The sequence below is a fragment of the Manacus candei genome, unplaced genomic scaffold, assembly GCF_025592945.1.
Source record: "Manacus candei isolate 608988 ecotype Guabito, Panama unplaced genomic scaffold, ASM2559294v1 h1tg000007l, whole genome shotgun sequence".
NCBI lineage: Eukaryota > Metazoa > Chordata > Aves > Passeriformes > Pipridae > Manacus > Manacus candei.
The window spans coordinates 27300-38812 of NW_026138055.1; positions in this window are offsets into that span (position 1 = coordinate 27300).

Genomic DNA, 11513 nt, shown 5'->3' on the forward strand with positions numbered 1-11513 from the left:
TGAGTTACAATATACTGTAATGGAACTAACAGTGACTGCCCCAAGTCAGGTGCAATGAATGAGCTCTGGTTCAGTACTGATAGTTACAAACACACATCACCCCTTGCTTGCAAAGGGACGTGGATTATCTCATACATCTAGACCAGGTTCTCTGTAATTTCACATCCCTGCGACACTATTGTCTTCTTTTGTTGTAGTCTAGCTCTTACTCTGCAGGTAAAATTGCTCCCAGCCTGTAATTACTTACCTTCACCTTTGCTGCAGAAGGGGTGAGACACACAACCTACACTAGGACCACTTGCAGGAGGATGTCTGTTACTGCTATAATGGCAGACTCTTTTGAGCTTAAAACCAGATCTGCCTTCCCTTAATGGTCCTCTTTTCAGTTTGGAAGACTATTACCCAAACATGTGGTTGCATTTTGTGGTTTTGGACCCTGAGAGGAGGGGGAAGGTGAGACGATTTATTTAGTACATGAGGCACCTTACAAAGTTTTGTTTCACATGGGTCACTGGTTTCTGTGGATTTTCTCTGAACAGAACATACAGAACTTCTGTGCCATTGCTTTATAAACACTAGTTCAGAAAGTCTATGTTTCCATATTACTTACCCATCTTATAGAGGAGAAAAGATTGGTGACATTTCTTCTACCTTACTCAGTAAGTATCAAATGATTCTTTAATCTGTCCAAAGCAGAAAGGGCACCATACCTTAAGTCATAGCCTTTCCCAAATTATCTGCTAAAATAACAGTGAATTTCCTAATGCAAAATAATTAGCCAAACTGCTAACAGGAGCCATTCCTCCACCTGAAAAGCCTTGTTTTAATTATTTTTTTTTAATGTACACAGAGGCACTAGACTTCTGTTTCTAAAAAACTTCCATACTTCCATTGTAGAAAGAAATATTTTTCACACTATAAATATGTAAAGCAAACTTCTGAAACTTCTTGATGTCTAATTCATCTAATTTGATGTTGCTTTCTCGTAAGTTACAATAATTATTTTCCCTGAGCTCCTTGGTTCAGTCATCATTCATCAGTTCTCAGACTAAAAGGAGTTTTTACAGCTGGGTCATAAAAGAAATCAATGGAAATATTGATGCAGTATTAACTATATCTATCCTAACAGGTGTCTCTATAATAACCCTTGTAAAAGAAACACCTCTATGCAGCTCACCACCAGGCTCCAAGGAGTGTGGTAAAGGAGGGAGAAGGGAATAATGAGTAATTAAGGTTTTCACTAACCAGAAAGATAGGTTCTTTCAATTTCTATCCATTAAAAGTCACATGTCTAAGCACTGTGGTAATATAGATCTCAGCTGCACACTTCCAGTAAACTCATGATGAAATATTAAAAACCAACCCCAAAGAGAAATTGCTAATCTTCCAATTACCTTACTCTTTATATGCAACCCCATGAGCTCTGCCGTATACTCATGCAGGTGTCCATGTAAGGGATTTTTAGCAAGGAAAATGGTGTCTATTGGAGTGATTGATAAGAAATATCCTACTGGCCTCACATATTTTTTAAATCACATTTTAGCAAATGTCTTTGCACTGGGTGTTGGAAGTTCAAGCTGAGAATTCCCTGGAAAGGTGATCAAGACCCTGCTTCAGAGAGCACCAGCACAGTCCCGGAGGTGCCCCAGGGCTCCTGTCAATAGCAGATCTTTTTGGGTGCACTCCTATACACAGAGTACATTGTTCTAGAAAATTGGTGTAGTGATGCTAGGTGCTTTCTAACTTTTTTTATATTGGAGTTTTCCTGCCAGTTAAAATCTTCTTAGTGCCACTCTTCCTATGTCACATGACTGACCCCTTACCACTTCTCTCCTTGTCACTGAATATTCCTGCATCCCTGAAGAGCAGTAACATCTTCCTTATGTTTTGGATAACTGTATGTCTGTGTATGCTAGAAGGGTGTGTAAGTCAAAGTCACCGATTTCCCCCTTGAGAAAGCTGAAGCATCTCCAGTGGTGATTAGTCAAGCTTTTTATTAACTTTCGTGAGTCACAATGGGATGAAAGTTATGATTAATTCCATTTCTAATGACACTATAACCAGTAGCAAAAAGAAGGACTGTAAGCAGTGTGCAGAACACCCGCTCCTTGTCAAAACCCTGGAGCCTTTGTACAGAAGAACGTAAGGATGCAGTAACATGACTTCTTTTTTTAAACTGTTTCTGCCTAGCACAAAATAGAGCAGTTTATCCTGATGTCCAGAAAGTAATTTTACCTGTAAAAAATTACACAAATTATTTATGAAACAGAGAAAACATTAGTGTACTGTCAGTGTGGTGGTGTTTTTAAGGAGTCTGCACATCCCTTCAAACACAACACTTAACAGGATTGGGATGCAGCACAAGGGCCCTTCCCTAAGGGCCACACACCAAACATCTCCCAGAGTTTCCAAGCAGACAAAAGCACTTTTTCCTTGTTTCAGCCTCCTTGGTTGTGCCTCACAGTGGCAATGTCCAAGTCAGGTCAATAGGACTCGGAAGCAACATCATACGTGCTGACTCCTGTTGAAACTTCATTTATCTTGGGCAGAAAAAAATGATAAGGAAGGAAGTGTCTACAAAAGGCAACACATGATAGGAAACTTTTTGTTTACCATATTTCACTTTATTGTAAGGAACAGCCCATATTTGCCCCTTATTTGGGAACATTTAAAGCTCTGATTTCTTTAAAGATATTGTTCCAATTTCTGCAATGTCTCTGAAGACCATTATGTAGAAGTCCTCCTGTGTTGATTAATATGATATTGTACAATAGGTTTAGAAACTGGACTCATGAAATGTTTTAAGCAAAATGAATAAAGTTTCCCCATCAGAGATTCCTAGAAAGCTGGAGTCTTTACTGGTGGGATGCCTGGGATTTGCCTGGGAGGGAAAGAAGAGGGAGGGAGGAGACAAGAAGCACAGTACAATAGGTTGCTAGAGAGTCTGTTGGGAGCTATTAAACTAGGATGAAAACATGGACTTCCAGAGGGGCAGGAAAGCAATAAAACTCCTTTTTCTTCATGAAAAACAGATAAAGAACTCTCTCTTCCTACTTTGGGTATACTCCAACACAAGGCCCCTTCTGGCCTCAGTAGCACAGCTAGAGCTCCCTCTTCTGATTCACTCCCTCCTCCTCTTCGGATGTGGACCTTAATATTCCCATGAGCAATGGTAGAATGAACGCTGCCCAGCTGGAGTCTCCACTACTGAGATGGTGTGTTCCATATCCCATCTGTCAGCATCAGACTTGATTCCCAGAGATATAAAATCGAGGGATGCAAAATCTGGAACTGCATATGGGCAGTTCAATTCAGTGGGTTTCTTTAGACATGCTCCAAATATTTGTGCAACAGGCTAGAACCAAAGGTAGAATTATCATCTATCTCCAAAGTAAACCTATCATTCGGAGGTAGTCACCCACTGAGGCTGTTTCAGGGTAAAAAGTGGTTGCTGTGTGACTCTCTTCTAATCCATGTGCAACTTGAGTTTTCCTTGAGGACCCGTTGTATCAAAGAGGTCCAAAGAAATGTGTATTAAAGTTTTCATTTTTCTGTAATAGTAGCAAGATCCTACACAAATTCCAAAACAGAATAATTTGGCAGCCACTCAAGGCTAAAAATATGATTTTTTTTCTGTAAGAAAAAAATATTAAGTACCACTTGGCGTTCATATTTTTATCATCTTGACATTATAAAACCCAAAGGAAAGACTAGCTATTCCCTTTTTGTGCTGCCAGCATTGCTCTGCCTTTGATTTCCACTATGTTATGCCTAAACATGCAAGTGCTCTTCAGAGAGGCCAGATAAAAAGATGTGAAGCATGCAGTCTGTTCTTCACCATTTCTTTAGAGAATAAAATTAAATGGGGAGTCACACAATTCCTAATGAACCACTCTGTTTTCGAGGCATGTTCAGGTAGAAATAACTCAGTTTCTTTAAAATAAAAAGTTAATACTAAGGGTGAAACATTCCCCACTGTTTAATCCCCTCTAGCACTGCATCTGAAATCCAGCCAAGTATCACATGTGTACAGTGCTCAGTATATACAGAATGTATACGAAGTCAGCAAAACACAATTGCAGGGCTTCTATTGAGAAAAAAACAGGCCTGACCTTTTGACAGAGCAAACAGCGCTTTCTCACCCAGATACATCAAACCAGCTTTCTATTTCATCAGGCATTTTGCTTGCATTTCCTTTTTCTGCCTTTTTTTTTAATCACTATTTAAAAATTTTTCCTAATCATCTAAAACCTGTGGGAATAATCCTAATGGTCATAATCCTTCCCCTGCAAGCCTCCTCCTGCTCCCTCCCTTTCTTTTTTTAGTGTGTTGGCAGCCCTGATCAATGTTGATTCATTGAAGGGAACAGAATCTGCAAACTCTTCAGTAACACTAGACAAGCTGCTACTACAAGCAGCTGCAGTTGCAGTTTGCATCTCACTGGGGGTTTTTCAGAAAACCCACCCACAACACACAAGGGGAATTCTCCCGGACAAGCTGCAGGTGCTATGGATATTTTCATTTAATATTCATTCTTGCAATTCAGCACATTTGTAATCCATGTGGTAAACTGTTACTTACATTTCTCCCAACGGACCACAACCAGATGTCGAAAATAAGAAGTCCGGTGGAGATATCACTTCTTCTCCTCTTCATTGTGCATTTCAATGGGCTTAAAACAAATCTGCTTTCTCAGGACAAAGGAATGTGTTTTTATATTTAAAGACAGTTTCGTTGACATTAAGAAATAATAAATATATCCAGAAACTACAGGCACCACATAGAATATTAAGTGCTTTAATTGAATGAGTATTCTTTGATATATTAAAGAAAGTATTTTCTTTTTACAGGCATCACTATCGTATTGTTAACTAAAAGGCCAAAAAAGGATTACAGTGGAATATTGCATGAATTCATAGACTGTCTTCTGTATAAGTTTCAAAGTTTTTCCAGAAGACTTGATTTTCCCAGTGTCAGGAGATGGGAATTCTTGTAGCTGTTTGCAAATTTGTTTTATTTATTTGTAACCATTTCTATTACATCACCATAGTGTTTGTGTATTCTGAAAGCATGACACAGTTAGTTCCTTTTTGAAAAAAAAAAAAAGACCGAATACTAGAGCTTTCTTCATTTAAATGTACACCACAAGGTTTTTATGTTTGCCTGTTTGTTTAAAAGACAGAAGAAAACCAAAGCATTTTTATCTGATGCAGTTTTACAAACAATCCCCCACATTGCACATCAACAATAATAAAGGATCTGCTGGTCCCTTCGTTTTCCTGTACTCTGCCCATTCCTAGGACCTTTAGGTACATTCTAGCAGTACTTGAAATAACATCCAAACTTTCATTAACAACACCTCCACAGAGAAGTAGGGATGGGAGCATGATCACCTAAGGCCTCAGGCACAAAACTGTTCATGTTCTTAAATTTTTAGGGTAAAAATATTATTCTGCAAAAGAATGTCCACAGTTGCCTGATTTATGAATCTCCAAACTCATAAATAGTGACAGGACAGTAACATCAGATACAGGTAGGCAAACAGATGATTCTTTCCTTGGACATTAAATTTTGAAAAGATTTTCATATTTTCCTCAGCCTTGACCCAATTCTTGGTTTCTGTACTGAATATTTTTGTTATCCCAAAGTCCCTAGAAAAAAATGGTGTTCCACATGGCTAAAGGATATATAATTTTATTGAAGGAGATAACTTTTCCTAAAAATCTTTCAACAGAAGTTCAATCTCACTGAACCTTCCTGACAGTTTAAATTAATAGAAAAATCTGGTAAATAAGGACACCCATTTAATTGGTTTATTAGGGCTCCCAAAACTGGTTTCTTTAGCATCTGTGTCTCCAAAGTCAGGAATTCCAGCATAAGCTTAGGTCATGATTAGATTAGTGACCTCATCCCTGTCTCATATTGCAGAGATTGGCCATGACCTCTAGTTTCAGGGCACATGGGGTGAAATCCTAGCTATACTGAAGCCAGAGGGGCCCAGACTGGTTTTCTCCTCACATTCTCGAGTCCTTCGGGCTTTGCAGCTGTGCTGCTAAAGGTGACATGGCTGCAGAATCCAAAGGCTAAGTCGACTGACTTTCTACAAAGTAAAAATGTTCACATAGGAAAGGTTTACTTCTTTTTATTAGGAAAAAAAAACCTAAACCAAACAAACTCAAAACAGGCTAAAAATTAAAACCCTTCTAAAAAATTGCTTGAAAATGTTTGGAAGAAAAGGATGCTTGCTTCAGAGAAAATAGTATGTAAGGACAATGGAGCCACTATGCAGGTACCAAGGAAAATTCTAGAATCAATCAGCTACCAAATATATGCAAGAAATTACACAAGTAAAAATAGTGCTTGCAATCCTGCCATGCCAGGGCTACTGTGCCTCCTTCATGAGAATTAGATTGATTCATGTGTTGAAGTGGGAGAGAGACGAAAAAGCTCAAGGGCCCAAAGCACTGCTTTTTCCATATGTGCTACCATTACTGAAACACCTGAGCTAAAAAAACCTTTGTTAAGCTGCTGTTAAAAAAAATTCAATAGCTCTCATTATAGCCCAGAATTTCTCATTTCCTACTTGTGGTGGGATGCCGGTTGCACCCTGGGTTGCTGTCTGGAGTATGTAATGACAGTGGTTCAGGGCCCTTTAAAGGTATTCCTTTTTTACAATGCCAACAAGGTAGTGGCAGTAAAAAAGAGAAGGGGGGGAAAAATCGAATGCATAACAATATTGGTGAATGAGAAGCATATGTGCTGACAGAGGAATGCATTCTGCAGGGAGCTGCAGAGAGTTAGTTAAATCCGGATGGTCTTCGTGTGCAGAGATGTGACAAAAAAAAAGGAAGGAAGGCAAGTTGCAGGGTGACAGGACACACCAACACAAAGTAACACAAAATATAGCTGATAAAAAATGGGCCTTTTTGCATGTGGCTGTTACAGGAAGCACATTTTTACAGTATATTCAAGAGAAGACAAATGTGAAAAGGCAATGGTAAAACATTTGCTAGACCCTGGACTCCACAGAGCTACGTGAAGGGATAAGTATTCAAAAGTCCTTAATTTACATTCCATTTTCAGAAATTATGTATAACAATGAAGATGTTATCTACTACTACGTTTCAGTGCCCAAACTTGTTTTGAAAACGGAAATTCAGTGTCAGGTCATTTAAACTGTTTGAACACTTAATTATGACACCTTTCCTTTTAATTAAACCGAGATTGTGATGATTCTACTAAGTATGTAAATACTAATTAGAGTAGTGGAATAATTTTAATGGAAATAATAAAAGACTATTTGTTTCAGCAGTATAAGCCATAGCTATGAAAAGCAAGATAGTTGCATTCATACAGACTTCAGAGAGTAATTGATAATTTATTTTTTTTAAATCATAGAATGGCCATGTATAGATCATACCACTGGTCAAGATGAGATATGAAGATGTTGCCTTAGATTCTCTCATTTTTGTGGTCATGAAAAATGAAAACTCAGAGAAAATATGGAAAATAAAAAGTAAGAACCCAGGGCCTTGTTTGTATGTACTAAACATTTAGACCTTTTGGTTCTCAATACAGAACAATACAGTGAGGAGCAGTTCACAGAAATGGTATTTGAAAGAAATCTGAAATCTAGTTAAATATATACCCTGGATACTTTACATTTTATGTAAGACAATATTAAATGTCATTATTTTAGCTCAGAGAAAATTTTTGTGGAAAACTTATTAGCATCTTCATAGTTTTTCTCTAGTCCACACTTTAAGCTTTTCCTTACTTGTTTCCTCACTTTACCTTCTTTTTTTTCTACTGTGTTTACAATGCAACTGCTTCCCAAAATTCATTTTTTTCATTCACAAACCCAGAGCAAATGTTTTTTAAAAAAACCTTGGGTAACACTCATTCAGATTTCTTCAGATCCTTGTTCCCTTTTATCCAAAGGATGTTCATGCCTTCTTGGTGAAATATGATAACATCTGCTTGGTGGTTCTTTCTTTCAGTTATCAATATGAGACTTTGGACTGAAAAGTCTTCAGCCAATTGATCTTTATTTTAATATATATATATTAGTTTTAAACCTTCTTGGTGAAGTTCGTCATTTATTCATTCTAATAAGTACATCTTAGGCATGTTAGAGGAATTGCAGAGTTTTCTCTCCTTGTAGAAATTCAGCAGGTAGTCTAAAAGAAACTCCTTTTGATTGTCCAATGCACTTTCCTCCTTTCTAAGCTTCTTCTTCAATGCAAAATGCATCTTTAAAGCTGAAATTTCTGGACTTCTGAGACAAGCAGTAGAATTTATCACTTCTTTTCCCATACAGAATGCCACTGACTTCTTCTGTGACAGCATTTGAAAGCAAAAATTCCTTGATTTACACTACATTTAAAGACCTTTGCTCCTGTGGGAGTTTTGAGCAAAATAGAGTCCATCAGCACTCCTCAAACCTTCATGCTTTTTACATTTTCCTTACTTAGTAATGCTGGAAAGTAAGTGGTTCTAATTAAACTTAAATGTCAGCTCTTTGTTTGACCATAATGATGAAGGATTCAGACAAGTTCATAATTATTAAAACTTCACTATATTTTTGATCCTGGATAAAAAATTATCATTACTCAGTTTAGATCCTATGAAATTCCCAACATATTTGGCAAAAAAGCTAGTTCTTAATTTTCAAATCTCTGTATATTCCAGAACATGTATGGGTGTCCAAACCTACTGCAGCAAAATACTACATGAATAGAACCTTCAGAAAGTGAATGGGTCACATCTGAGGGAGCTCAATTTCAAGAGTATGGAGAACTTTGCAGCTGAAGCCAAAAGATATGATTCATATCAGATAAAGTATAGACTGCTTCTGCAAATGTAACTCTTATGGATACCTAACATTGCTTACGAAGAGATCGGAGTCCAAGGAATATGATCAGAAGCAGTTTGCAGCTAGGGAAAAAGATTTTTAAGTATCAAGAGAAAATTGACAGTGGGAAAAGATTTCACAGCTCTCAACAAAAAGTCAAAATATGTTTCTTGGAACTTGTTAGCATATATTTTTTAACTCCCACTTGGATGGTCTGGGAAAATCTCAGTCTCAAAATGCTCTGAGACATTCTTCATAATTGTCTGAAGATGAGGGTGGTCTACAAAGTGTTTCAATTATCAAAGAAAATATACCAGCACATTTCCCTTCAGCACACGTGGGCTTCAATTCAACAGAGCACTTGGTTTGGTCTATGAGAAGTGGTTCCTTCACTAAGATCTCATTGGAAGAAAGGAAACCCAAGAAAAGAAGGGGGACTATTTTAGTCAATGTGTAACCAAACTGCTGTTAACTGCTGGTTATCTCACAACTTTTAATCAGACTGAAGGTTTATTGATATGGCTTCACATTTCTACAGTAATGCTGGAAATGCTCAAGACCCACTGAGGATAGAAAAATATGTGGGAACTGCCTTTCTTTCTGCAACTTCATTTTCCTCTGTGCAAGTGAAGCTTACTATTTGAGGCACAAGGAAATAAAAAATCTGTTAAACAGTTACTCTCTTTTTGTCTTAGAAGAAGGTGGAACAGTACTCTGACTAAACAATGGATCAATTTTCCAGAGAAAAAAAGAAGGCAGTCTAGAGTTAAAAGCAAAATTTTTAGTTAGAAAAAGAAAAAAATTAATGAACTTGTGGCAGATATAACCATAGGTCCAAATAACATGATTTCACAAGCATTAGTTAAAGGCATTAAGTTAACTGACATTCTTAAAAATGAAGGAGATTCCTGAGGATTAGGAAGTGGCAAATACAACTCCATTAGTTTAAAAAGGGTCAAGAGATTAAAGACCAAGAAACTGAGACCAGGGAGTTTAACATCTGTTGAAGGGAAATCTTGGAAACCTTAAACTATGCAGTAGGAAGAACACCTGGGAAAGTGGTTTTGTTAAGTGTAAGCAGTGTGGAGTCAAGCAGTTTGTGTTTAACTAACTATAAATGCCAGTAATAAATAGAACTGATCTTCTGGAGTTGCTTGAAGACAACGCGCTTGTGATAAGAGAAAGGGAACTTACTGGCTGTGCATAGCAACACTAGGTGAGACACTAGAATGTATTAAAAAAAGATGAGGCGATAGGCCAAAAATCATGCTGAATAGAAATGATGTTTAAGAACACAAAAGAAAGGTTGGGATCTTTTTAAATTAGAAAAAAGTTCCAATTGGGATAGCTAAGAGGTCAGTTTGGTTACTCTATAATATGTAATATAGGTGTAACATACTCTCAGTGTAAAGCTATCAAAAATATTATTCATGTATAAAGTAAATTTTGAGAGCATAAAGTTGGGTTTGTTTATGCATCTTACCATTATAGCTTTACTGATTTTAAAACACAAACTGATTTCAGGGAGTAATTACAAATTTATATTGCCATGGATTCTTGATTTTATGTCTTCCTTTCACCCATTCTGATTTTCTCCAACTAAAGTCTGTCTGAAACTAGACACTATAATCTTTGGAATAAAAGTAATTCTTATTTGTGTTTTTATATTGAATACAAAAGGGTTTCAGTAAGGACGGGGACCCTTAAATAGGAAGACTTCAAAGCAGTACTCAATGACCATGTACAAGATTTTTCTGGGCAGTTGGCAGTGTATAAAAGCACTAGAGGTCTCTAGTTTACAATCTAGGGATGGCTTTGAGGAAGACTAAAGAGTCAAGAGTACCTGGGCTCCAATTTCAGCTCTGCTGCAGATGCCTTGTGCTGTTGAGTATGTTCTGCTACTGTCTCTGGTTAAGCAGAGATAATAAACCCAGTAGGTTTTATGAGGTTAAAGGTGTAAAAGTTGTGAATTCCTGTAAAAACATAGAATGGGAAGATGCATAGAAATACAAACTATTCTTCTTCAGAAGGAAATGCATGGCATATTAAACACAGTGGAGTTTTCATTTGGTGTGAATCAGAAAAGGTACTTCACCTACATATCTAGTTATAAACCTTTTGACAAGACTTGGGTGTTAATATGTCTCCAGATGCATTTGACCTCTTTCTGCTGTACCATCATCAAGCTTATTACTAAAATAAGTATTGGGTTAGTATTGGGCAGAAGAAAACACAGCACAGGTTTAACTCACTGTGCTGCTTCTCAGAGAGGGACATGATAATCTCGGGACAACCTGTGTTGTCAGATGACACAGAATTAAGCTGTCACTAGAAATTCCTATGAGAAACCTTTCTGGTTCAGTTATTTGACCAGCTGATCCCTGATGCACCAGTTTCTCTGGCATTTTTTGGAAAAGGTCTGTCCCCACAGGAGAACATCTCGAGCTGTTCACCAGCTTGCCTCCAGCCCTGCTCTCCAGTGTGGTGACTGGCACATTGGGAAACAGGACTTGACAGAGTTCACTGACCCAAATCACCCAACAGAGTGTAAGACCAGATCTTCCAGCAGAAAGTACACAGAAACTCTTTTCATATACTGTGGTGAAGCAGAATAAGGATTTAAAAGAGTAATTAGACCAATAAAAAAGGAAATCTCAGC